Genomic DNA, 23,253 nt, shown 5'->3' with positions numbered 1-23,253 from the left:
GGTTTTCCTGGGTGATCTTTGCCTCTTTTTTTTTTTTCCTCTAAGTTGGCAACTCTGCAGCTCAGAAACCGTCCACAGAGGGGCAGTGCAGCAGTTTGCAGCTGCCTGTGGGCCAGGAGAGAAAATGAAATAAAAGTGGGGATAAATCAGGAAAACCAGCACACATGAAGAAGAGGTAAAGATTGAATTATGTTTAATGATGTCATTTGGAGAGGAGTGTGCTATATTATAACAAATGATAAAAGTGTGTTTTAATGAGTAGTCATAAAGACTCAGTAGACAATCTTATTCAATAGGCTCAGAATTGGTTTGCAATGTTCCTCGAGGTTGAAAAAGAACAAAGTGACTTTGGGACAATTATTGCACGCCTGTTTATTATCACTCACCAATTCCATGCCAAATTGAGTTTGCTGTAAGTTTGTGTGTGTATGTGTGTGTGTGTGTGTATGTATGTATGTGTGTGTGTGTGTGTGTGTGTGTGTGTGTGTGTGTGTGTGTGTGTGTGGCCCAAGGTCATGGTAAACATTGTCTACATCACTAGCTTCAGGCAACAGTGATAATCCTTGGATAAATAATAGATGGAGTATATAAATCTATTAGCCAGAACAAGGCTGATAAAGACATTTATCCCTCTGAAAGGGGGGATTACCAAACAAAGACCCTGTGTGTGTGTGTGTGTGTGCACATATGTGTGTGTCAGTGAGTGCATGAGTGCCTGTGTCTATCTTTTGCTATTAAGGTGACAGCAAAGATGAACTACACACACTATGAATCGGAGAAATCAAAGCACTTATTATTACGTTTATTCCCATATTTCTAACCTCTCTTTAATATCACTTATCTTGACTGAAACGCTAATTTTTCACAAAAAGAAGAAAATGTTATTGTGATTAAAAGGCTCTTTTGCTGAAATGTTTTCAAGTTGAAACTGTGCTCAATGAAGTGTTCTCTAGCCAACTGTTCTTTTTCCTAACTAAAAATAAACAAAGTTCCCAGCAACTGCAAAACAAAGAGTGCCACAACAATTAGATGGTAACAATTAAATATCATTATGTTGTAATTAATCTGCACACAATTAATTAAATTCTAATTCCATATGAAAATCGGGAGAGAAGAATGTCATCAATACACTGCTTTAATTAGCATGTGATTGACAGCACGCTGAAATCAAGAGTTTTCTTATAGGATGTGTGTGTGTTTGTCTGTGTGTGTGTGAAGTGGATTATCTTAAGTGTGTAAAGATAAACTCCCCTCTGTCTGTTGATGGTAATTAAGCTTGCTCCCTGTGGGGTTGCTGGAATGGCCAGGTTGGAGGAGGTGGGTGGGGGGGCATGATCTGTGCTAATTGTTGTACATGGGAGCCTGTTTTGGCTCCTTATAAACACTGCGGGGCCCCTCCATGTGTGTGTGTGTACATGTGTGTGTATGTTCAAGAGGTTCTGGTGTGAAACTGAATGGAGCCATATGACTACGGGTCACACCCCGAGTGCCGTTGCTAGGATACAGCATCTGAAGCATCATGGAGGGGTGGTACCGGGGTACTCCATCTTCAGCCCACCAACCCCCCCCCCACCACCGCCCACCACCACCACTACCACCCCGATCCTGCTTCTTCCCCTTCGTCCACCCCCCTGCCACCTTCCCATGGGGTTTGGCTGAATGGGCTGGGCTGACAGGGGCTGAATGGTTTGGGGTGACAGGGGGGTGGTGTCCTATTTGTCCCTAAATGCTTCTCTATAGACCCCTGATAATAGACTGGCTGCCTGTTCCCCTTCCCCACCCGCCCCACTAAACCTCCGCCACCTTCACCCACTCTGTCTCTGTCTCCTTGTCTCATCGTCCCCCCCACCCCACCCCGCCCCATCCCCTCTGTCTCGCTTTCCTCCCTATCATGTCTCCTTCTCTTCCTATCTCTCTCTCTGTCTCTCTTTTTCTTCTTCTCTTTCTGCTGCTGCACTTCTTCAGGTGGCGGTGTCCTCTGATGTATGAGCATCCTTTGCTGCTTGTTATATTGTCCGTGTCAGTGTCAGCGATGTGCATGTAAAAGCAGAGGGTCACTGCTTATTACTCACCTCTCCAGCTCCTCAGCATTGTCCACCAGTACCCCGGCTCTGCCAGTATTAATAGGAGCCGCTTTTGATGTTGGTCTTTCATGCTTTGTTTGGAGACATAGCTGAGGATACCTTTGATGACTGCAGGCCTGTTAGTCAGGTTGTGTGATAAATGAGAGGAAGTAAGGAAGAGTCTTTTTTTTAATGACAGATCTGTGATCAAATAAAAAAAATAATAAAGCGATGCGAGCGAAAGCATTGAAAAGAATACAAAGATTGAGCCTCTCTCTGTATTCAGCACACACTCAAAAGGAAGGCACAGCGAGAGGTCACCAACTTGCATCTGGATCACCATCTGCTTAGTGGATTCACTGCATCAGATGTTTAGATGTGCACTTTCACAAAACCAAAAAAAAAAACTGTTTACTAACTTGAATGTGCATGCTTGATTTTTTTTTTATTTTTTATGTGAGGCTGTGTTTTTGTGTCTGTGTCTATGTGTGAGCACGTACGCCTGTGTTAGGGGTCAGGAGTGAAGATGTTACCCCCTGGTCATTCATCACACGCGTGACACGCTCTCCCCTGCGCTCCGGTACGCAGAGGCAATGTTTTATAAAAGAATAACACGTCAGCGGGCACCCACCGGCCATCCATTACCACCCTGTGCAACCTGCAAGATGTACAATGGACTCACAGATTTCATGCACACACTGCGCTCCATGCTTGTCGTCTGCATATATAATAATAGCCCTTGTTGTCCTGCCCATTTTTCGTTGTTTTTTTTTTTTTTTTTGCTTCAGATGACTTTCTCTATAAAAGCCTGCTTCATCTTTCACAGTGTGCGATTCGTGTTGTCCTGCAAAGGTAGAATGAGTCAAAAAGAGGTAGGAGGATGCAGGGAGTGGACAGATTTCAGGCACAGGAAGTCCAGCATCCAGGAACAGAGATGGTTTACTGTAGGTGAGCTGAGCAGACCCTGAGAGTCTTGAGTGCTGGAGGGAAGATGTCTTTATCTTCTCTCTCTTACTACACACACATACACACACACTCACTCATACGCGCACACACAGTTAAGGCTGCCCTTACATGGCTCATCACTCATCTAGTTGACAGCAGCTGCTACTACTGCTACCACATACACACACACTCACACATTGCTCAGGTTTTTGTGTTAATTAACAATAAAGAATATAGAAAATTCCTGCTGTATGTATACAGATACCAATGCCTCTACTTTACGGTGAAATTATAGTAATCTAAAAAAGCGGTATGTTGACCAGACAGAACCAAATGTGCGACAAACACAAGCTACTGTATTAAAGGCTTGATTCGTCATTTGTGACCACATGAAATTGATGTATATTCACATACTAGATATCATTTAAAAGTTTGAGTTACGTTTAAAAAAAAATCTGCATTTTTTTTGTATTTCTCAATTGAAAATAGAGCAATAGTACACCAGCATCACAAATGCTAAAGACCTAGATTTAGTTGTCGCCTATGTTTGGTTATATTTATTTGGATGTATTTGGGAGTGATTGACCGGTTCCAGTCTTGTGTCTTTCCTCGTTGTTACTGTGGTTCCCCTTTTGTTTGTATTTGTGTCGCAGTTTGTGCCTTTAAGGCATCAGTATTTTGGATGCGACAGCTTGTGCTGTGTAAGACAGAACAAGTTGAGGACGTTGTGAGTTATAGAGCTCTTAGACCAGTTTACGAGGACTATTATCTCTCAGTTAGTCTCAGTTTTATGTGCATTTTCTCTGGGCTGGTCTGGAACCATCAATTTAATGCTTTCATAAAGCAAGGTTAGATAGCACTGAATCAAACAGAACACTCGCTGACACTCTCCTCTGCTTTAGAGCTAAAGTCACAAAGAGGAGACGAAAGAAGAAGACAGCTAGAGGCGATGAAAGATGGAGAGACAGTTTTATGATGTCTTTTTAAAGCCAATTTAGAGCAAAAGTTTTGTTTCCAGCTGCAATAACAATCGGAAATGTAGTCACACAGTGAAACCCAAACAAATATATTTTCCTCTGTCCACTTGAGCGTCTGTAGCATGGACACTTTATTGTCTGACATGAATCCTTGTTCATGTATCAAACAGACTTATGTGTTTTGTGAGGCACCCATTTCATGGTGCTTATTGCCTGTTTTATAGCAGGCAGTTCCTTTCATGATGTTGCTCCATCACCTGCTGTTTCCTGTCAGCAGTCCAGGCAACAAAGACTTTGTAGTTAGTCCAAACATGTACGTACTATTCACTTCAAAACAAATAACAAGCAGGAATTGATATGGGTTGAAACAAAGTGTAGTGCTTATGGACACCACACAGTTTTTCAAGCATTCAATAAGAGTCTGATTCCATTTCACCTCATTTATGAGTTGTGTTTGTGACTCTGTGTATTTGTGCGTAATCCATCTGCTGCCAGTGTGACACTTTAATTTTGAATGCTGGTGGAGACGCAGCGGGTCAAGAGAACGGATGGATGAGACAGTGCGGAAAGAAAGGAAAGAGAAATGAGGAAAGAGTAAAGAAAGAGATGCTTAAGAGACCCAAGTAGAGATTTTGTTGCTTTGTTTGTGTGAGTTGTGAGAGCGAGGATGCAGTGCCAGCACTCTCTGACAAGGAAGAAGAGATTTATCACCTCTCAGCGGTACCTTACACCCTGACAGGGCGAGAATGTGAGAATCCCCCTGACACACACACACACACACACACACACACACACACACACACACACACACACAAACACAGATGTACCCTGATGTGTTGACTGTGTGTGTGTTGTGACAGGCATGGTGGAGCAGGCTGCAGGTTCTTTTGTCTGGCCTTGAGGAGCATGTCATTAACAGAGACGAGGAGAGACAGAGGGGCCTCATCAGTATTTAAATAGTCTGACATCTCTGCCACCGCATATCTGCAGGGGCTTCCTGTTCTCCACTCCCACTTTTTTCTAGCTCGTCTCCTTTCTGCAGATTTTATTCCTCTGTCCTTTTATGCAGCTTCCATCCATCCTTCTTCCTCCACCAGGCTGCTCTCTCGCTCTGTCAATTCCTTTTTCTGGTCTTTATATCGGTGGCTGTGAAATTTATTCACTTTCTTTTGTTTTGTTTTGTCTCAGTGTGTGTTGGGATTTGTCACAGAGTGTTACCTGCTGTGCCTGACTACCTGGTGTAAAGTATTAGATTCTCTTTACTTTGGCTGCACTGAGTTAGTTTTTGGCTCCGGTGGAATTCATCATGGCAACAGTGCCAAAGGCTGCGACTTGAGTTTTGCCAAATTATCCGCAATCTTTCTGGCGTTATTCCATGGAAATGATAACAGCTATATTTTTGTATGTTTGTGTCTATCTGTTCAGAAGCAGCTCTTGTTGCAGCAGCCATTAGCCCCTGACGGTAGTCTTGTCCATGCATAAGCTACTCATCACAGCAGTGAGTCACTTTGTGCAAAGAACTACTCAAACCTACAAGAGAACAGAGAAGGAAAAAAAAAAAAAAACATGTCGGGAGAAGCTTAATTGTGATTCTGATTTGAATGAGAAAGCACCTTAATAAAAGGGCCATTGGAGGCAGAAAAGGTAAAAGGTTTTACCTTTAACAAGCGCTGCGCTAAAACAACTCTGAACCTGAAGAGGTGCGCTCTGAAAGGCATGTATAAAGCTTTTTGTAAGTGTCTACTTATGAGTGTGTGTGTGTTTTTGCAGTTGCACGTGTGTTTGTATGTGTGCCTGCCTCTCACCCACCCACACACACACACACACGCACACACACACACACAGGGTGATTTATTCCAAGCACAGGGCAGGTAAATTGAAGCAGGCCTTTCAGGTTGGTTTTCAGCTCCAGGTCTAATGAGAGCAGCGTTTCCCGTCTCTCTAAACAATGCGCTCCTGTCTCTTAAGAGCCCTTCCACCCGCCTGCAGCCTAGCCACTCTACATTAGATCTGTGGCCTGCAGCAGCCACTACAGTGAAAGGCCTCAGGCTCTGAAATGGCTGTTTGATTCTCTCCCTGCTTTGCCTCTAAATGAATGATTTATTGGTTGTCAATGAGGAGGCCAAGCGTAATGGACAAAAGCAGCACTGCAGAGCCCCAGTCAAGAGGATGTTGTTGTGGATGTTCTCTTTGAGGATCTCCCTGCCTCTGTCTGAAACTGTAATGAAGAGTAAACAACCTTGCTAGTGCAAGACCAAAGATAGTTGGGCTGCATTAGGATTCAGATGACTTCAAGTTGAATGCTGACATCTTGCACCTAATGGAGACATTTTTAAAATGTTATTTGGTGTTTTTAAGAAATTTTTGAGGAAATGGCACTCATTGTCACAATATTAGGTTTGCATTGCTTTTAAATTGGCACCAGTGACATAAATTAAAAATTGACATTGTTTGGTTACTCTTAGTGTCAACATCTCTGTCATTATTTTTCAAATTTCTCTTTCAAAATTCGCTGGACTTCTGAGCCACAGATGCAGGACAATGTAGGCTATCAGACACACCAATTCCTCCTGCTAACACAAAACTTCAATCAATTAGCACTGCTGAGTAACCTACCACACACACATCCGCCACTGGAGTGGCCACAGGCGGCAATGGAGACATGTTATTTAAAATCCCCTCTGCTTTTGTTCCCGTAAAAGGGGACATTAACACCCGCTCGTCCTTTGGCCTCTGCTTGTCATCCAAACGGCTAATTTCTGCAGATCCCTCTAATCCCCCAGGAGAGACAGCAGGACTCAGGGCCAGCAGGGGCGAGGGCCTCAGAGGCCGGCCGCCAGAATGGAGAGTCGATGGGTGCTTTTAGAATTGACGTTCTAAAACGTGCCTTTGTTTGCATCATGCTCTCTGGCGTCCCGCTTTTCAGCAGTTCTAATGATAAGTGACAGGCCATTAATTGAAGCTCTTTAGGAAGCCATCATCAGACACACGTCTGATCCTTCTCCACTGAGACCAGTAGAACAGTATTGCAGAATGGTAGATGAGGAAATTGTCAGGTTAGGTTGCTTAATCTGTTTGATTTTATTGGTGCTTGTAAATCACTGGCTTCTCAAAAGCAAAATAACATATTATTCTTTCTCTTTATCCTAATAATCAACTGCTTCAGTGAACATTCTATTAAAATCATATAAATTCACATTTTCATTTATATAATTTTAATAAAGTGTGATGTTAGGTGGCAAACATTAAGTTAGATTAATATGTGTGACGCTGTATGTGCAGTCTTCATTTGATTTTTGAGATTTTGTGATCACTTCTTCCTTTTCTTTGTTAAACAGTGAAACATACAATTCAAAAGTAATAGATTTTTTTTACTGGAAGATTATTTGTTGCTCCAAGGTAAATCTAAAAGAAAAATAGTAAACACACACACACATGCATCTTAAAACTCTTCCTAGTTTCATAGTCTTTACTTTAACATAATATAGCACAGTGAGGTGCCAATGCCATCAACTGTTTTGGTTCTGTTTTGAATGTGGAGTTTAAGTCTTTCACTTGACATGATGTTCTCCAGCACTAATAAACACCAGGACTCTTTAACTCTGCAGCGTAGAGTATTTGACCATAATTTGAAAATTGCTTCCACTGTAGATGTACACATATAGAGATATGATAAAAAATCACTCTATGAGCCTACTGAGCTCTTGATAAGAAAATAAGTGAAGGAATATTACAATGCAATTGTCTATATATCATGATAAAAACCTAAATTTAAACGCACAACGGGCACCAGAAATGACATAAAGACTGGGAAGGAACACAAGAGTGCACAACAAAAGACGGTTCATGTAAGCTGCCTGTTTGTCACCCGTGGGTCTGTTAGATGTTGTAAAGGGTGAGCAAACATGGCTATGCAATTGAATATTGTCAATTTGTACTTGTAATGAACAGAGGACAAAGATAATGAAATATGTAGAAAAAAGATTTTTTTTCACAGTTAAATTTGCATAATTTTGAAATGTTAGGTTGAGTGTTTTATCTGTAATGTTGTTCTATAAATAAGTCTGTTGAAATTATTTTCCTCAGAGAAATTGACTTGAACATTACTTAATCAAAACGCATTGTGACACTGTAAAAGCAGTGTATGGATTTATTATTTAAGTGGATCTAAGTACAGCATTCATTATTCACATAATAAAATCGGGAAATGTTTGATTCAACTGATATTTTTTCAGCTTTTTTTTTTTTTTACATCCACCCTCACAACAATTTTGTTGACTTCAAAATATAAATATATAGAACATAAAGAACACCAGTAACCATGCCAAAATCTACAAGGTGAAAACTGCCACTGCTCACAATAAATAACCCAAATAATCTCAACTCCAGGACTGAATTCTGCATTGAATTTATTCTACATCCTCAGGTCCAGTCATTCAGCTGCAGTTCATTCCCCTTCAACCAATTTACCATCTGTGCATCTCTCCATCTTCTCCCTAAAACGGGGAAGGAAACAGTTGTCGCTGTTTGGGTTTTAGGGGCTAAATGATGTTGCTAATCACCAGCTTTTAGTGGGGCTGATTTATGGAAGGGACATGAATTGTTATAGGCTGACTTATATGTGTGTGTGTGTGTGTGTGTGTGTGTGTGTGTGTGTGTGTGTGTGTGTGTGTGTGTGTGTGTGTTTGGGTAGGTGTCAGTGAGGCAGCCTGTGGGATAGGCTAAATAGTCCTATTATTTATCATCTCAGAGCGGCCTCTCTGAACGGAAGAGCGGCTCTCCAAATTGAAATATAGCTGAGTTTACCCTTCTGATTACAGCAGTAGTTTACTCCCAGAGCCCAAGGAGATCATTAAACAATGGCCGCCACTAGCAACTCAGCACCCCATTATGGCCCAGGATAAATGCTCAGACTGAGACATAGCTAACGCTGCTGCTGACAGACAATAAGTGTGCCTCACAGGCATCATTTTTTCCCCTCAAAACTACACCAGTTGTTTCCTCAGCCCAGGCTGGCATCAAAACAGCAATTGTGCCTTGACTGATATGGATTTCTATAAGAAAGATTCATTGTTTTGCAGATGAGAAAAGGCACTCAAAATTCCAGTTAATGGGTAAAGCCATTTTGAGAGTAAACTGGCCAGCTAATGTTGTGACAAGCGCTGTAATTGGTTCAAAATTCTAACAAGATGATTAAAATATGGTAATGGATTATGAACAAACATTGAGCACACGAGTGCCTTACTGTCCTTATTATTGTCCAACTGAATTAGCTTAATTGCTGATATTGCAGTACGCCATCAAGACAAGATACTTAACAATGAGGCAGCTAGTGAAGTTCTAAAATAAAAACAAGTAGTTTGATTTAGTTATTGTAAAGCTTTTAAATTAAATTGTCGGGTGATTTTATTTTTTTCTTTATGTGTGTGTTTAAGGTAGACAGGGAGATAGATGAAGCTCTAGATCAAGATCAAGAGTTAAAGCCAGTGCCAAAACTTGAATCTTAATCTTAAGTATTTCTTCATGATATTAAACACTCATGACTAAATAAGATAATATGTTAAAAAAAAACAAAAAAAACATCGTTAGATATTATTCATGGAGAGATTCACTTCAAAACTCTGCTTCATCAAGACTGTGTTGGTGTGATTTGGTCAGATTCGACTGACAGTGACCAACTGTCATGTCACCTGTCAGTGATGAAATATATGACATCACTTTTTTTTTTTCAAACTAGGAACACAGAAAAAAACACATTCAGGAATGTCTAACGCTGAATAACCGAAACTGTTCTCGCTTTGGCAGAAAATAGTGTGCTGATGTTGGACCTCATCAGTTGTAAGAAGAAGTTAATTGAGAAAATAAGTTTCAGGGCCTTTAAGGGAGCCACTGATGGCGGCAGTATCGATGTGAGAGAAAAAAAAAAAAAAGTTATCTCAGTGGAACCATGTCTCATTCTATCCCAGCCATCACCATCAGCCAGCATTTCCACAATGACTTTTGCAGGCGGGATGTTGGTCGGGGTTGCAGGCTGAGTCCTTCACACGCTGCTGCTCTGATTACTGCAACATCTGTAACATAAACAGTAGAGCAGGACATCAGCACAGCAGACCTAACAGCCATGACAATGAAGTGACAGTGTCAGCTCAAGACAAGATGACAATGATGTTTCTGTCTCAGTGTGGTGATTATGCACTGTACAGTATGTCTCATAGAGCTAGGAGCTGTTCTGGATAAATAGGGAATGAAGCTCCGGCGTACATCATGGCAGCTTTTTATGTCACAAAATTAAACCTTGACCTATGATTACTTCTATGATTAATCAGAACTGCACAAAAACATTTCTGATAGGACTGTGGCACAGTCTGCTTTGTGCTGCAACATGTTACCCCCAGAGATGTCTGAGGCTTTATTGGAAATTAGTATGTATGTCGGTACACAAGTCAGCCAGGACTGGCTGGAGAATCATCACCAGTAATAATCAACCTTATTCGATAATAGCAGGATAAGAGAAAAATAGGCTTACATACTGCTGAAACTGGAGCTAATATGATGAGTTGGCTCTGGAGAGGCATTTTATTGAACTGCTGAATGGAAGGCTGAAGCTTTGTAAAATTAGCAAATAAGTCTTGAAGGTAGTGTTAAAATGCTGCTCATAGAGTTCATGGACATGAAACTTTATTTGACTCTTTACAAAAAGGGCCAAATGATTTATTGCGAAGATCATGTTGTTGTTTAACATGCACAGACGTCTGTGAAGAAAAGGGGCAGGTTTCTGCTCTTGAGTGGGTCTACATCTCTCCCATGTAGCATCCCATTGTGGCTGTTGTTGCTGTCTGTCCTAACACATTTACCTTAAGCCATCAGCACTCATTAAATGCCTGCTGGTGCAGGGAAACAAAAGGCTGCCTGGCGAGCCAATATGCGCCTCTGACACGTCAGCCAATCCCCAGACGGTCCGCAGAGCCTGGCTGCGCCACGGAATTCTCAAACATATTTTTCTAATTTATGGATGGATAATAAATCAACATTAAGGCTTGGACAACGAGTTATACATCAGAGGGAGATGGCTGCAAACTGGGCCACAATGCAGCAGAGGAGACCAGGCGCACATCTGCACTAAAGTCACACTGTGTTTGTGTGTGTGTGTGTGTGTGTTGTGTGTTTGTGTGCATGATTATGTGTAAATATGTATGTGTCTTCACTGCCAAACTCAGTTTAATTTCAACCTCTAAGTTGGTGGAGATGCAAACATTTTTAATGTCACTGCTTAGAGGTGGCGAGTATGAATATTATGAATAGGAAATAAGACTATTAGGATTTACTACTGGAGGGATGGTGCTTTAAATGCTTCATAAAATTTAAGGCTGTGAAATATGCACGCATTTGCATTTTAATGCCCATGAATTGGCCTTTCACTGATGTGGTAGGTCACTGGTTCTATACTGGGCCTATGTGCTGTAGCCTTGCATTAAGTGGCCATGCAGGGTTTAGGAAGGAAACCTATACTCTTGTGCTGACTATTACATTGTCTTCATTTTTATAAATGCCAAGACATATTTCAGCAAACCAACAAAATCCCAAGAAGACAAAGTCATCGGTCATTTGAAAATACACCTTGTTACCAGGGTTTGTATTATAAAGATCACCCTGGTATTTTATGATGTGAGAAATATGTCATCATAGCCTAAAATATTTACATTATCCATGACAATACAAATCCTGCATACAAAATTAGACCTGATCCAATCTGCACAATTTATGAAGAACAGGTCTTATTATAAAAACAGGTTAGTCTTGTTTATCTAGTGGGGTTAAATAGTACTTGGGCACATTTATTGCTCTAAATTTGAATTTGAATTTAAATCTGTAAAGTCAAAATCAAACGTGCTATGGTATTATTGGGAGTCTGAACAATATGCAGTATGTCAGAATTCTATCAATATTACTTTTATTTCACCAAAAAATGAGAAAAAGATGTTAAAAATGTCTGTTTCAATTAGCTAAAGGCTCTCAGTCTGATTTTGTTTGCGTATTTGTATCCTGCTGATATTTTTTTTTTTTACATTTGAACAGAAAACAGACTTTGAACATGTAAAATATTCTTATCTAATTTATTTTACCCACAGAGTATTTTCAGTGGAAGTATTTCAGCACAGTGGATAGCACAAGCAGTGATCGGGATATAAAAGCATGTGAAGTATTAGAAATTAGAAAATATTAAATTCAATAATGTGTCACTTGCATGTTTAGACATTTCCTCCTTTTCACCATCACAAGCACTGATGAAGAGTTTGTTTCTTGCTGTTGATGCACTCGTTGTGCGGTTGCTCTCACTCTGTTAAGCGTTTGATGCATCGTGTTGCTAAGCTGGAGCTCCACTCTAAAATTATTAGACCTAATCATTCATTAACCTCCATTAGACTGATAGGAGGGTAAACCTAACGCCTGATTACATTCTGTGTGTGGGTCTGAGTTTTGTGTGTCTATGTCGGTGTGTGTGCGCGTATATATACACACTGTGTGCATGGTAAATGTGTGGATGTATGTGGGAGTGAAAGATGGTACCCTATACATTTATACACACACTGCACATGTCTTTATTGTATTGATACACAGTTAAATAGTTTCCGTGTTTGTGTATGTGTGTGCATGCATGTGCAGTAGAGGTTTGTCATTCATTAGAATGGAGCACAATCAGAGCTAAACTAGCCATGGCGGCCTGACTCATTATAAGCTGAAGGTTTATTTAAAACCTCACACTGCCTCATTCCCAATCCACTCACCGCCATATGCATACAGTAATTACACAAGTGAGGAGGAGGAGAAGGTTAGTGAGCTGCTGCTGTGTGTGTGTGTGTGTAGCTGTGTGTGAGTGAAAGAGAGAGAGTGGGAGAGAGTGGGCATGCAAGCCTGTGTGTATGATTATTTTTCATTCCATGTTTCGCCTGAGTTCTGCCCCTATAACTGAGGATCTAATCAATCTGCCGGCTATTAAGTTTGTTAATTGATAATGCATACTAATTAGGCCTGGCTCCGTTACCACAGCGACGACGAGAAGGTGATTGTAGGCAGGAGTCCAAATGGACTTTTAAAGCAGGGAGCGTGAGGTGGAAGCCATCAAGCCAGCACATGTACACGCACATGGTCATGGCACCCACACACACACACACACACACACACTCACTCACACAGATGCAGTCAGCATAAACAAATCTTGTACGGACCCCGCCAAGCTGTGTTGACCTATGTTGTCATGTCCTATCTCCAAAAATATATATCTGAAAATATTAGTTTCACCTTGTTGTAAAAGAAAAGGCAGTGCCACTGGTCAGGCCGCCTTTATAAAGCAATATAAACTGTAACTAATGGTTTTATTACCCAATGCTTTATGGATCAGTAATAAATAACCATTAATAAGAACAAATTTGGGTTTGCCAAGTCTTAAAAAAAACCTTTTGCTTGGGTTTTTCCTCTTCCAGCAACTTGTCATTTTAGCCCTTTAATTCATTAGTAAAATATATTTTTGTTTAAAAAAACAAAACAAAACAAACAAACAAATAACAATAGTGTAACGTGACCAAGTACATTTACTCAAATACTGTGCTTAAGTACAACATTGAGGTACTTGTACTTTCCATTTAATGCTACTTTGTACTTCTACTCCATTTGTTAGACAGCTTTAAAGTTACTTCAAAGATTCAAATTTTACATACAAAACATATGACAAGCTTATAAAATATGTTGCATTGATGCATCAGTAATATTAATTCAATAACATCATATATAATAATATACCAATCTCAGGTGACATTTTTTCTGCATTATGAGAACTTTTACATTTTGCTTTAAATACTTGCGTACTGTTACTTATGTGACATTTTCAATTCAGGACTTTTAATAGTGTGCTTTTCGATTGCAGTATTGCTACCTTTATTTACAGTATAGTAAACAACTTGAATATCTCGTCCACCACTGATAATGACTTAACAATTAAGATTATTCAATGCACACCTGATGACGTGTTGGAAAGTTAAAAATGAAAGAGTTTTTATGAATGATTAACTAACATTTACAACAAAATTTTTTTGGCCAAAAGCAACCTTTGGCAACCTCGCAACCCAAAACCCGTTCTTATAATTAATGAAGCTATTAGTTACTATTATAAGACCTTTATGAAGGCTGCCTTATTAGAAAGTGGTACCAAAAATAAAATCACTGAACACTTTACTATGTTCAACCAAAGCTGCACTGACAGAAATCAGACTAATAGAAAAGTAATAGCAATATAATGTAAACGTTTAATGAGGCTACAGACAAAAATAAAATTCCATTATTCTGCAGCCTAATGGAACAAAGTTGATCTTAATTGCAAAACAGCCCACTTTCTGTAGCAGTCTAGTACATTACACAACACAGATTCACGTAGCAGGTGTGTATTTATCGTGTGTGTGTTTGTCTAGCTCAGATCTTCTCCATTTGTTTTCGCTTTTGTGAATTAGATGTGGACACACACACAGACACGTGCACGTACACACATGCACACATGCACACAAACCATTCATCACCTGCCCAGGACCCCTGAATTATTATCTCTCTGGTCCAAGGTCAAGGAGATGCAGCAGGTAAATTGAAGTCTGAGAGGTCAGCGGCGTTTGATCTCTCTTTTCCTTCATCTTCGTTCAGAGAGGTTCAGGCAGAAAAAGGCCGGTGTTTGATTTTGTTTATGACAGCAATGATACAGACATTTCCTTGAGTTGTCTTTGACAGGCCTTATCTCCCTTCAGCTACGTCTAACCTTATTCTCTCTGACCCCTGTCACTTCCTGCTCTCCAACAGGAAGTAGTCCCCTTGGCTCACCTCTGCACATGCTGTCACACAGAATACACCTGTCACTGCTGCTCATACCTCTCAAACACCACTTGCTGACAGTATGTGTGTGCTTGTCTATATATCTGTGAGCTATAGTGTGTAAATATGTACATAAGAGACACTAAAAGTAGTTGGGACATGTCTGTTTGTCTATTTGATATCTGCGCGGATGTTATTGTGCAGTTGAGGATATTCCCCTCATTACTTCATGATGAAGAGCTCAGTGGATGGTCATATCACTGATTTATCCTGCCCGCTTTGTCTGTGTGACTGATGGCGTTGTACACGCAGGCCAATCCCTCATCAAACTATTCAGTCTTTGACAGCTTTGCAATTTATAAATGAACCAAACATTTTCAGGGAGACTGAATCACCCCCACGAAACAGTTTAATTGAGACATCTGTATGTTTTCAGATTTTTTTGGTTTGCATTTCTCCCCCTGCGGATGTAACAAACAAACATCTTACGACTTTTTTAAACTGTAAATATGAAACCAGAGTTCTGCTATTCATCCTTCACCCTTCCTCCTTATTACTTTCTCTTTGCTTCTTTTGAATGTACATGTGTTGCATGCTTTGTGTGTATAATCTGAGCACATGGCTGCATACACGTGCGTATTTGTTTCTCTGCAAGCACTGGTTTTTGCTTGTGTGTGTGTGTGTGTGTGAGAGTGCATGCTCGTGTGTGTAGGGGGGCAGAGCAGCCAGCTGGGTTGGTGGAGGTTAATAAAGAAGGAGAATCAATAGGCCATGCAGTAGAGCCAAGGTGCTGCCATTTATCACACCGCCTCCCTGACTTCCATCATTCATCATGCCCAATGAGGCAGCAATAGGAAAATGACTAATTGTATCAAACACATCTGCACTCATCCACTGAGGTATTTTATTCCCATTAACTCAAAGAGTAGAATACGCCAGTTTCAGCTGCTGCTGCTGCTGTTGTTGCTGCTGTGTTTGTGTGTGTGTGTGATTCTATTTGTTCAGGCTTGTAGTTGTAGATTCATTGGGAACACATTCATGGCTGCTGTTGTTTTTTCCCTGGAAAAAAAAAAAACCTCCAGAATGTGTGCTGTGAGCCCTCTAATCCCCGTGTTGATGCGTTTAGTCTCCATCTCCCTCTCTCTCTCTCTTTCTCTCTTGACCTACTCTCTCATTTAATCCCTTGTTTCCAAATCTTCCTCTTTCTGAACCCATGGAGTGATGGCGCGAATAATATCTCACTGGCTGTATAGGACCCATTACATTAAGCTTGCCTTTCATTTTCACCTATAAATTAGCCCCGACACTGGTCTGCCCAGGGGTTGAGGTGTATATCTGTATGTGTGTGTAGCCTGTAGGGCTATGGGGTGTAGAGGGTGGACTGTGGTCATTATGGTCTAATATCCCATGAAATAGTGAATTATTATGCAGCCCTGTTTTATGAGCTGCCTGCGAATATTAAAGAAGGATTATTTTGTAGTGATCTCTCTCCTATAAATCAAGGTGATTGTGTTAGTTTTTGGCTTGCTTTCTCCCTCTTAATAAAACCACGGTTGCAGTAATTCAGGCTCTTCACTCAATGAATCAATCAACCCAAAATTTTCTCTCCATTAGCCCAAAATTCAGATGTCAAAATGTAGCAGATTTTAACTTGTATGGCTTAAATGTCACCTTATCCAGTTGGTTCCTACAAGAACGAACTTTGTTTCAATAGAATTCCCCATATCGTCCTGCAGTTAGGATGAAATAAATGATACTTTTATTATTAAAATAGAGCTGCAAAGATTAGCCAGTTCAGAAGAAAATTAATCAGCAACTAATCAATTAAGTGTTTCAGTTATTTATTTAGGAGCAAAATACCAAACTCTTTGGTTCCAGTCTCTCAAATATGAGATTTGCTGATTTTCTCTATTTTATATCGTTGTAGATTGATCGAATATATTTGTGACTTGTGGTTGATATAACAAGTACATTTGAGGATGGCACATCAGGCTCTAAGAAACTGTGATGAGCAGTTTTTCACTATTTATTCAACATTTCATAGACCAAACAGTTAATTGATTAATTGAGAGAATAATCAGCAGATTAATCGATCATGAAAACAGTGTTTAGTTGCAGCCACACGCTAAAACGCAAAATGCTGGGTCACTCACTCTTAATGTTGAATTATCTCATTTACAAAAATAAAAATTAAACACTTCTATTAGAAATATGTGCACAAAAGGAGTTTAAAATAAACAACAAGGTGACACCCATAAGACCTATACACACACCTGTCCTGAAACAAAGTCAGGAACGTCTTGAAAAGTGGCTAAAATAAAACAGTACAGCCTGCATACACACACAAGCACACTTAGCGTGGCAAGACAAGACTATACTAATCTTCATTGCTCCAGCTTTGAAGGAGAGGGTAATGTACCAAGGTCACTTAACACATCTATCTCTCAGACATTCATCAGTGCTCTTAGCGTCCCTCTTTTACTGCTTTCTGATATACAGCTCTCAGTGGGCTAAAGCCCTTACATGAGGAGGACACACACTCCACCACTACTATTACCAGGCGGATCCTTCATGTAATATTGTATCCAAGACACACCACAAAGGAAAAGTGTCTTACCTGAGGATTTGGCCTCTTGAACTGAATTTTTTAAACCTTCATAACTTTAAAAAACTTGAATATTTCTAGTAATGTTAATGTGTGTGAACAAGGCATTTCCTCTTTTTGTAGAGCTTATTATATTTAATATTTGATTATGCTAGAGGTGGACTATGTAAGAGGCAACCAGGGTTAACATCATTACCTACTCACAGCCTCATAATCATTACTGATTGGACAAATTTCTAAAATTACCTTCTTTTATTAACCAATTACATAGAACACTTAGCTTTCTCAATATCATATTCAGCACACTGTGATAATGCATAATTAAGTCCTCACAGACCAATCTGGATGAATTAATCTAATATAAACCTAATGACAAAATCAAAGGCTTCTTAATAAAACCCATACAATATTGTTTGTTAACTGATGGAAAATGAAAAAGATAACCATGGCCCTTCTGCTAATGCTTTAATAAATCAGTGAACAGAAGCATAAAGCAAATTCCATTACAGCTTCCATCACAAATGCATTTTCTTATACATCCCACTGCAGCCACGTCGTGCTTTTTTTATGGATTTGACTGAATATCAATCAAAATATTTGTTTATAATTATTCGTATACTGTTTTATTTACAACACATAGATTCCTGTAACATCTCCTGCAGAGAGAGAGAGCACTGTAGAGCTGAGTGCTTCTGGAGTGCACAGAGAGACGTGACCGTGCCCTGCGCGCCCCCGCCCCTGCTTCCTCTGGGAACTGAGGCAAAGTCACCCACCGCAAGGGGATGGCTTTCAGATTCATAAGAATTCATAGAATCTTCACAAATGGTGATGAACACAATTTCCTCCCAATTTCCTCATTATGCAAATATGCTAAATATCAAATCTAGACCAATTAGGGACAGTACACAGCTTCAGATTTACCGGTTTAAGCCGTATATTGCAGAAACCCTCAAATAATTATGCAGCTAATTGGGAATATTTGTGACAGATACAACAAATTCTCCCCACAAATTACATTTCATCCGAGGAACCACCGCGCCCCAGTGAAAGCCTATCGAGGTCTAATTTCTCTTACATAATGAAAGGAACTGAAAACTTGTTATCACATTTGAGCACTACGCAGCTTCGTAATGTGGAATGATCAAATAAATTAAGCTGAAATTCATACATATTTTTCTAATCTCTTTCAAAGGCACTTTATTTGTATAGGAAATAACTCCGGGTCGTTCCAATATGAGCCATAATAGGCTGTTAGAGCGCAGAGGAGCCCAGGAGAGGCAGAGTGCGTACAGGACGTTGGCATTTCCAGATGCATGAAAGAAAATCAAGCGGTCACCTTCAAAACTTCAGCAGCTTCACATTTACAGAAGCCGTCCGCGTCCACAAATCTCTGGTGTGTCTTCTGTCTCGCCCGGGGCTGCATCACCTCCTCACAGGTGACCCTCTCCAAGGTCACCAGGCCATCTGTGGACGATACATAGACACACACATAGTCACGCACGTCATACGCACGCGCGCACACACACACATACACACGCACACACACAGAGATACACGGTCCATAAACGCCTGGCGCTGAAATGGAGCTGCTCTATGTAAACAGGCAGTGCGCCGGCGGAGCGTAACTGCGCCTATTTGTCAGAAAGCCTCATAAATACGATCGCTCCTGATATCTCCATTTCTCCATCCCGCCGGACATTTTACAAATGGGGAGCACAGATCCAGAGAGGAAAAGCTTCAGTGTTTGTTTTACGACTGATTTAGGGAAAATGATGAAAATAGAAAAAATATATATACAGCACAATTTATTAAACACATGTTTATAGCCTAATATTATTCTAATAACTTCTAGGATTGGAACTATTAATTGAAATAATAATGGCCTCTGAAATGTAATACAAAATTACTGGTTTAATTAAATGTTAACCCCCCTCCCCCCCAACCGTTTTCACATTTAACGTGTGATTAAAATTTCTCAGTTGTCAAACATAAAACATCAATTATACAGACAACAGAAACCAAGGTTCATCCGTCATATCTCTCATATTTACAGGCTCCACTTTGTGCAACTGTGATCACTTTGTCTTCTAAGGATTCCGGGTGTCCCCTAACCTTTGAAAACTGCCATTATTTGTTTCCAGTTTGTGCTATCAATCACTTTGTTAGAGAAGTTGTCACTCGTGTGGACTGGTGGATATCTCATTTTGTTGGAGGGGGATCCCTCTTCATTTATTTGATGATAATAAAAAAAAAACTACCTATCCATTAAACTAGAGGCTCTGCTTACACATAAGCTGCGTTTATTATACAAGAAGAAAACAGAAGTGTGTGTGTTTGTGAGAGAGTGTGTGCATTGTTCATACTGTGTATAAATCCATGCAGGTGTGATTGATGAAAGGACGAAGTGTTAGCACCGAGGACAGGAAGTGGACCCGGCCGGGGGAAGACTTAGGTGTGCTCTGTTTCTGTCAGAAGGAAACCCAATTCATCCCTCCTCCCCTTCACACATTCCCACAGCCCCGCAGTCTATTTCAGTCTGTTTGTATGAGTAATCAGTTGACCTCTCTCTCTCTCTCCCTCTCTCTCTGTGTGTGTGTGTCTCTCTCACGCTCTCTCTCTAACACACACACACACACACACACACACACACACGCACACACACACACACACGCACACCTCAGTCAGACCCGTTTATGCTGTGATTTTCTGGACACGACCGTCACTGACACCGGATAGATGAGGCTAATCTCAGCTGCAGGCAGACTGTCAGACAGCTTTGCTGAGGCTCTGGGTGGAAAATGGCGCTGTTTTGTTTCCCCCCATCTGCCGCCCTCTCTTTCTCTCAGTCTGTCAGTCATACACTGAGTAGAGACACCTGTGCGATGGCATTCAATGCGATACAACAGCCCTGCAATAAAGACTAACTTAATACTCAAAATGTTCAGTTATTGTTGAGTGTCAGAAGTTATTATTCTGACTCAGTTATAGCACATTTAAAGGCTGCTCCTTACAGACTGTATTATATCAAAAGGTGTTTCTAATGGTTTTTTGGGACCTATGTTGGAGCAAACCCATTAGAACATTAACGCAATCAAACAAAACACCCCAAATTACCAGTTGAATCAAACCATCTGACACTGTGTCAACAACAATTATCGCAAATATCAATTTCACAAAGGTTGGGTTTATTACAGGGGTTTCTATTTTTCTGGTCATTCCCTTTTTCACACTCAAAATATATACACGTTACAATTGAAATTGTGTATGTATTTGTGTCACATGATGTGCAGACATATGTGTGTGTGCGTGCATGCATGGTTACGTGTGTATACGTATATATGTGTGTGTGTGTGTGTGTGTGTGCGTCATCTCTAATACCCTGTTAATTGCCTGACAGTGTTCCCACACACACCTCTACTAATGTTCCGCTTGCTATTCAGTCTGCGGCCTGCCTGCCTTCCTCCTGCCTCTCCTCCCCTCTCCCTTCGGTACGGATTGTTCCGTTACAATAGCAGCCTCGTTCACTAATTAACTTACCTCACCAGAATTGTGATCAGGTTCTCGTGTAAGATTTAGTCGGAATAATTTTTTAAAGAATTTCATAAATATGCATTATTAGTAGTGGCTCGTTATATTGCCTGTGTTTCAGATACCTGCGCTTTTACAACTTCAGCACCTTGGACAGCGCCTGAAGGCTCCGCTCAGGTGGTGCTGAAGGAAAGCAGAGTCCTTAACACCTTCTCCTTCTAAAAAACAAGCACAAAGTGTTCTAGTTTTCTTTAATCACGACAATTAGACCCAATATTTTCCCCCGGATCCTGACAGACGTTTCTTGTAAGTCTCTTTTCTCTCCGAGCGTGCCGCCACTCTCATTACACACGCTGATTAAAGCATAGATTAGCCAGCAGTGGCCCTGTGCGCTCCTCACCAGCAGCTCGCTCAATATCAATTAGAGGCTGCGCCAAAAGCAGCATGTCCACTGGTGGCCCTCCGTCTCCTGCTTCCAGACTCCTTATAGCTCTGGCAATCCGCTGGTTTAAAAAAGAGTAATAATAAAAAAAAAAAAGAAAAAATAGAGAGCAGAGTAGACTTGCGAGTGGGGGCAGCAATCATCAACCGTGAGGGAAAAATGAGAAAGGACAGCTTAGGCAGTGTTCATCAGATGGTGCCTCAGCTATACTCCAAACAACATGTAGGCTAATTTTAAACTTATGCAGCCATGATCTGGGTGATATTTTTTTAACAGTGGCATGTGCTCACACACCTCAGGGGTTCAAATCAAGAGGCGAAATAAAGGAAAAAGTCACTTAAGCCTATTAGTCAAGGCAGTGTAGCTTACCTCTGTGGAGTTCATTTTGGAAATAATGAATAGTATGTGGATAAGGAATGAAAAGCCTTTCAACCCAGCATCAGTAGGTCGTTCCGGCTAAGAGAAAATTCATTCATATTTCTCTGACCTCCTTGTCCCGGTAGAAATTAGGATAATAACGGCCGATTTCATTTATTGTCTCCATTAGTGAAGATATTTCTGTCTACACGCATTGATTCCATATCCTAAACACCAATCTACCTATATGCTCAAAGCAGTGAAAATGAGTTCTGTAAGGATATAATGGGCCCACTCAGTTCAATTAGGCCTAAATGACATTTGCCTGATTGTAGATTCCTTCTTTATTTTTGTAGCAGTGGAAACAATTATACAGTTGTCTGCGAGATAATAAACTACTGGTTTTGTTATTTACAGAGTTAATATAATGTAAGCACAGTGGCTAACAGTAGACAAATTATTATTATTCTTTGCCTTGTTGAGAAAAATATAAATTGCATTCATAAAAATCTACCTTAACGTTATATTATCTTTTGACTTTTGAATAAACGTATTAATATTTAAATCTATATAATTTCATGGCTGTTATAGCATTTCTGATTAGGATCCTTATAAATTGTTGAGGGTCACTGTGTGAAATTTTCAAATATAATTGACTGCCATGCAACAGCAGAAGCCTTGATTAGCTTTTTATAGAGGAAACCTTCGAGGTCCCCGACCTATTTATCCACCATAACCGTGTGGTAAATACAGTGCTGCTCCCCCTGCACAACCTTCGGGTGTCCACTAACAGACAGCCCGTCCAATTAAAAGTGGCCATCGATTATAGATAGCTGCCTGCTGGCATATGAGGGAGACAATGTTGGATGCTATGCCACTGCCAATACAGGCCACAGTTAGCCATGCACTAACCAGAGCTGACACCAGCATATTAGATCTGGACTGGGTTAATTCACCTGCAGTTGGCCCCTGTGTTGGCTCCATAGCGCGCTGGTTTACCTGCCCACTCTAAATGCTGATCATTAAGTTGCTTCCAGCAGCCATGATTGGTGCAGAGGGGCTCATATCATTGATTAAAAAGGAAGGCTGATATCGCAGTTATTTCAGCTCCTTCCTCTCTTTCCCCAGCGGTCAGGCTTGAGAGGGCAAATGTAAGACACATTTAAGATCAAATCGGTTTTGTTCACTAAACAGTACAATATCTCATGCTACCATTTCCACATATTTTATGGCATTTTGTCATTTTAGTTTTTTTTTTAATGCGATTTCAGACGCAGAAATCGTGTCACGCACCTTTCTGATAAATGAAAAAAAAAGCTAAAAGATCACTTTTAGTTAATCGCGCGATTTTGTGTGAAAATGACAACACTAATTTGTATGTCTGTGTGGAAATAGGCCCGTAGCTCATAGTTATCCCTTGTTATTGTGTGTGTGTGTGTGTGTGTGTGTGTGTGTGTGTGTGTGTGTGTGTGTGTGTGTGTGTGT

General features: G+C 40.5%; 1 protein-coding gene across 1 annotated transcript in view; it reads left to right on the top strand.

The window, feature by feature from the left end:
* The window catches only part of LOC121904369 (homeobox protein orthopedia B-like), a 47,052-nt gene that overhangs the window by 12,475 nt on the left and 11,324 nt on the right, over window positions 1–23,253 (top strand). The window contains exon 2 of the mRNA XM_042422082.1: window positions 46–175. The gene's annotated coding sequence lies outside the window, so the exon portion shown is untranslated. The remainder of the gene's footprint in view (window positions 1–45; window positions 176–23,253) is intronic.

Source organism: Thunnus maccoyii, chromosome 9, assembly GCF_910596095.1.
Source record: "Thunnus maccoyii chromosome 9, fThuMac1.1, whole genome shotgun sequence".
Taxonomy (NCBI): domain Eukaryota; kingdom Metazoa; phylum Chordata; class Actinopteri; order Scombriformes; family Scombridae; genus Thunnus; species Thunnus maccoyii.
This window is presented reverse-complemented; position numbering and strand designations above follow the sequence as displayed.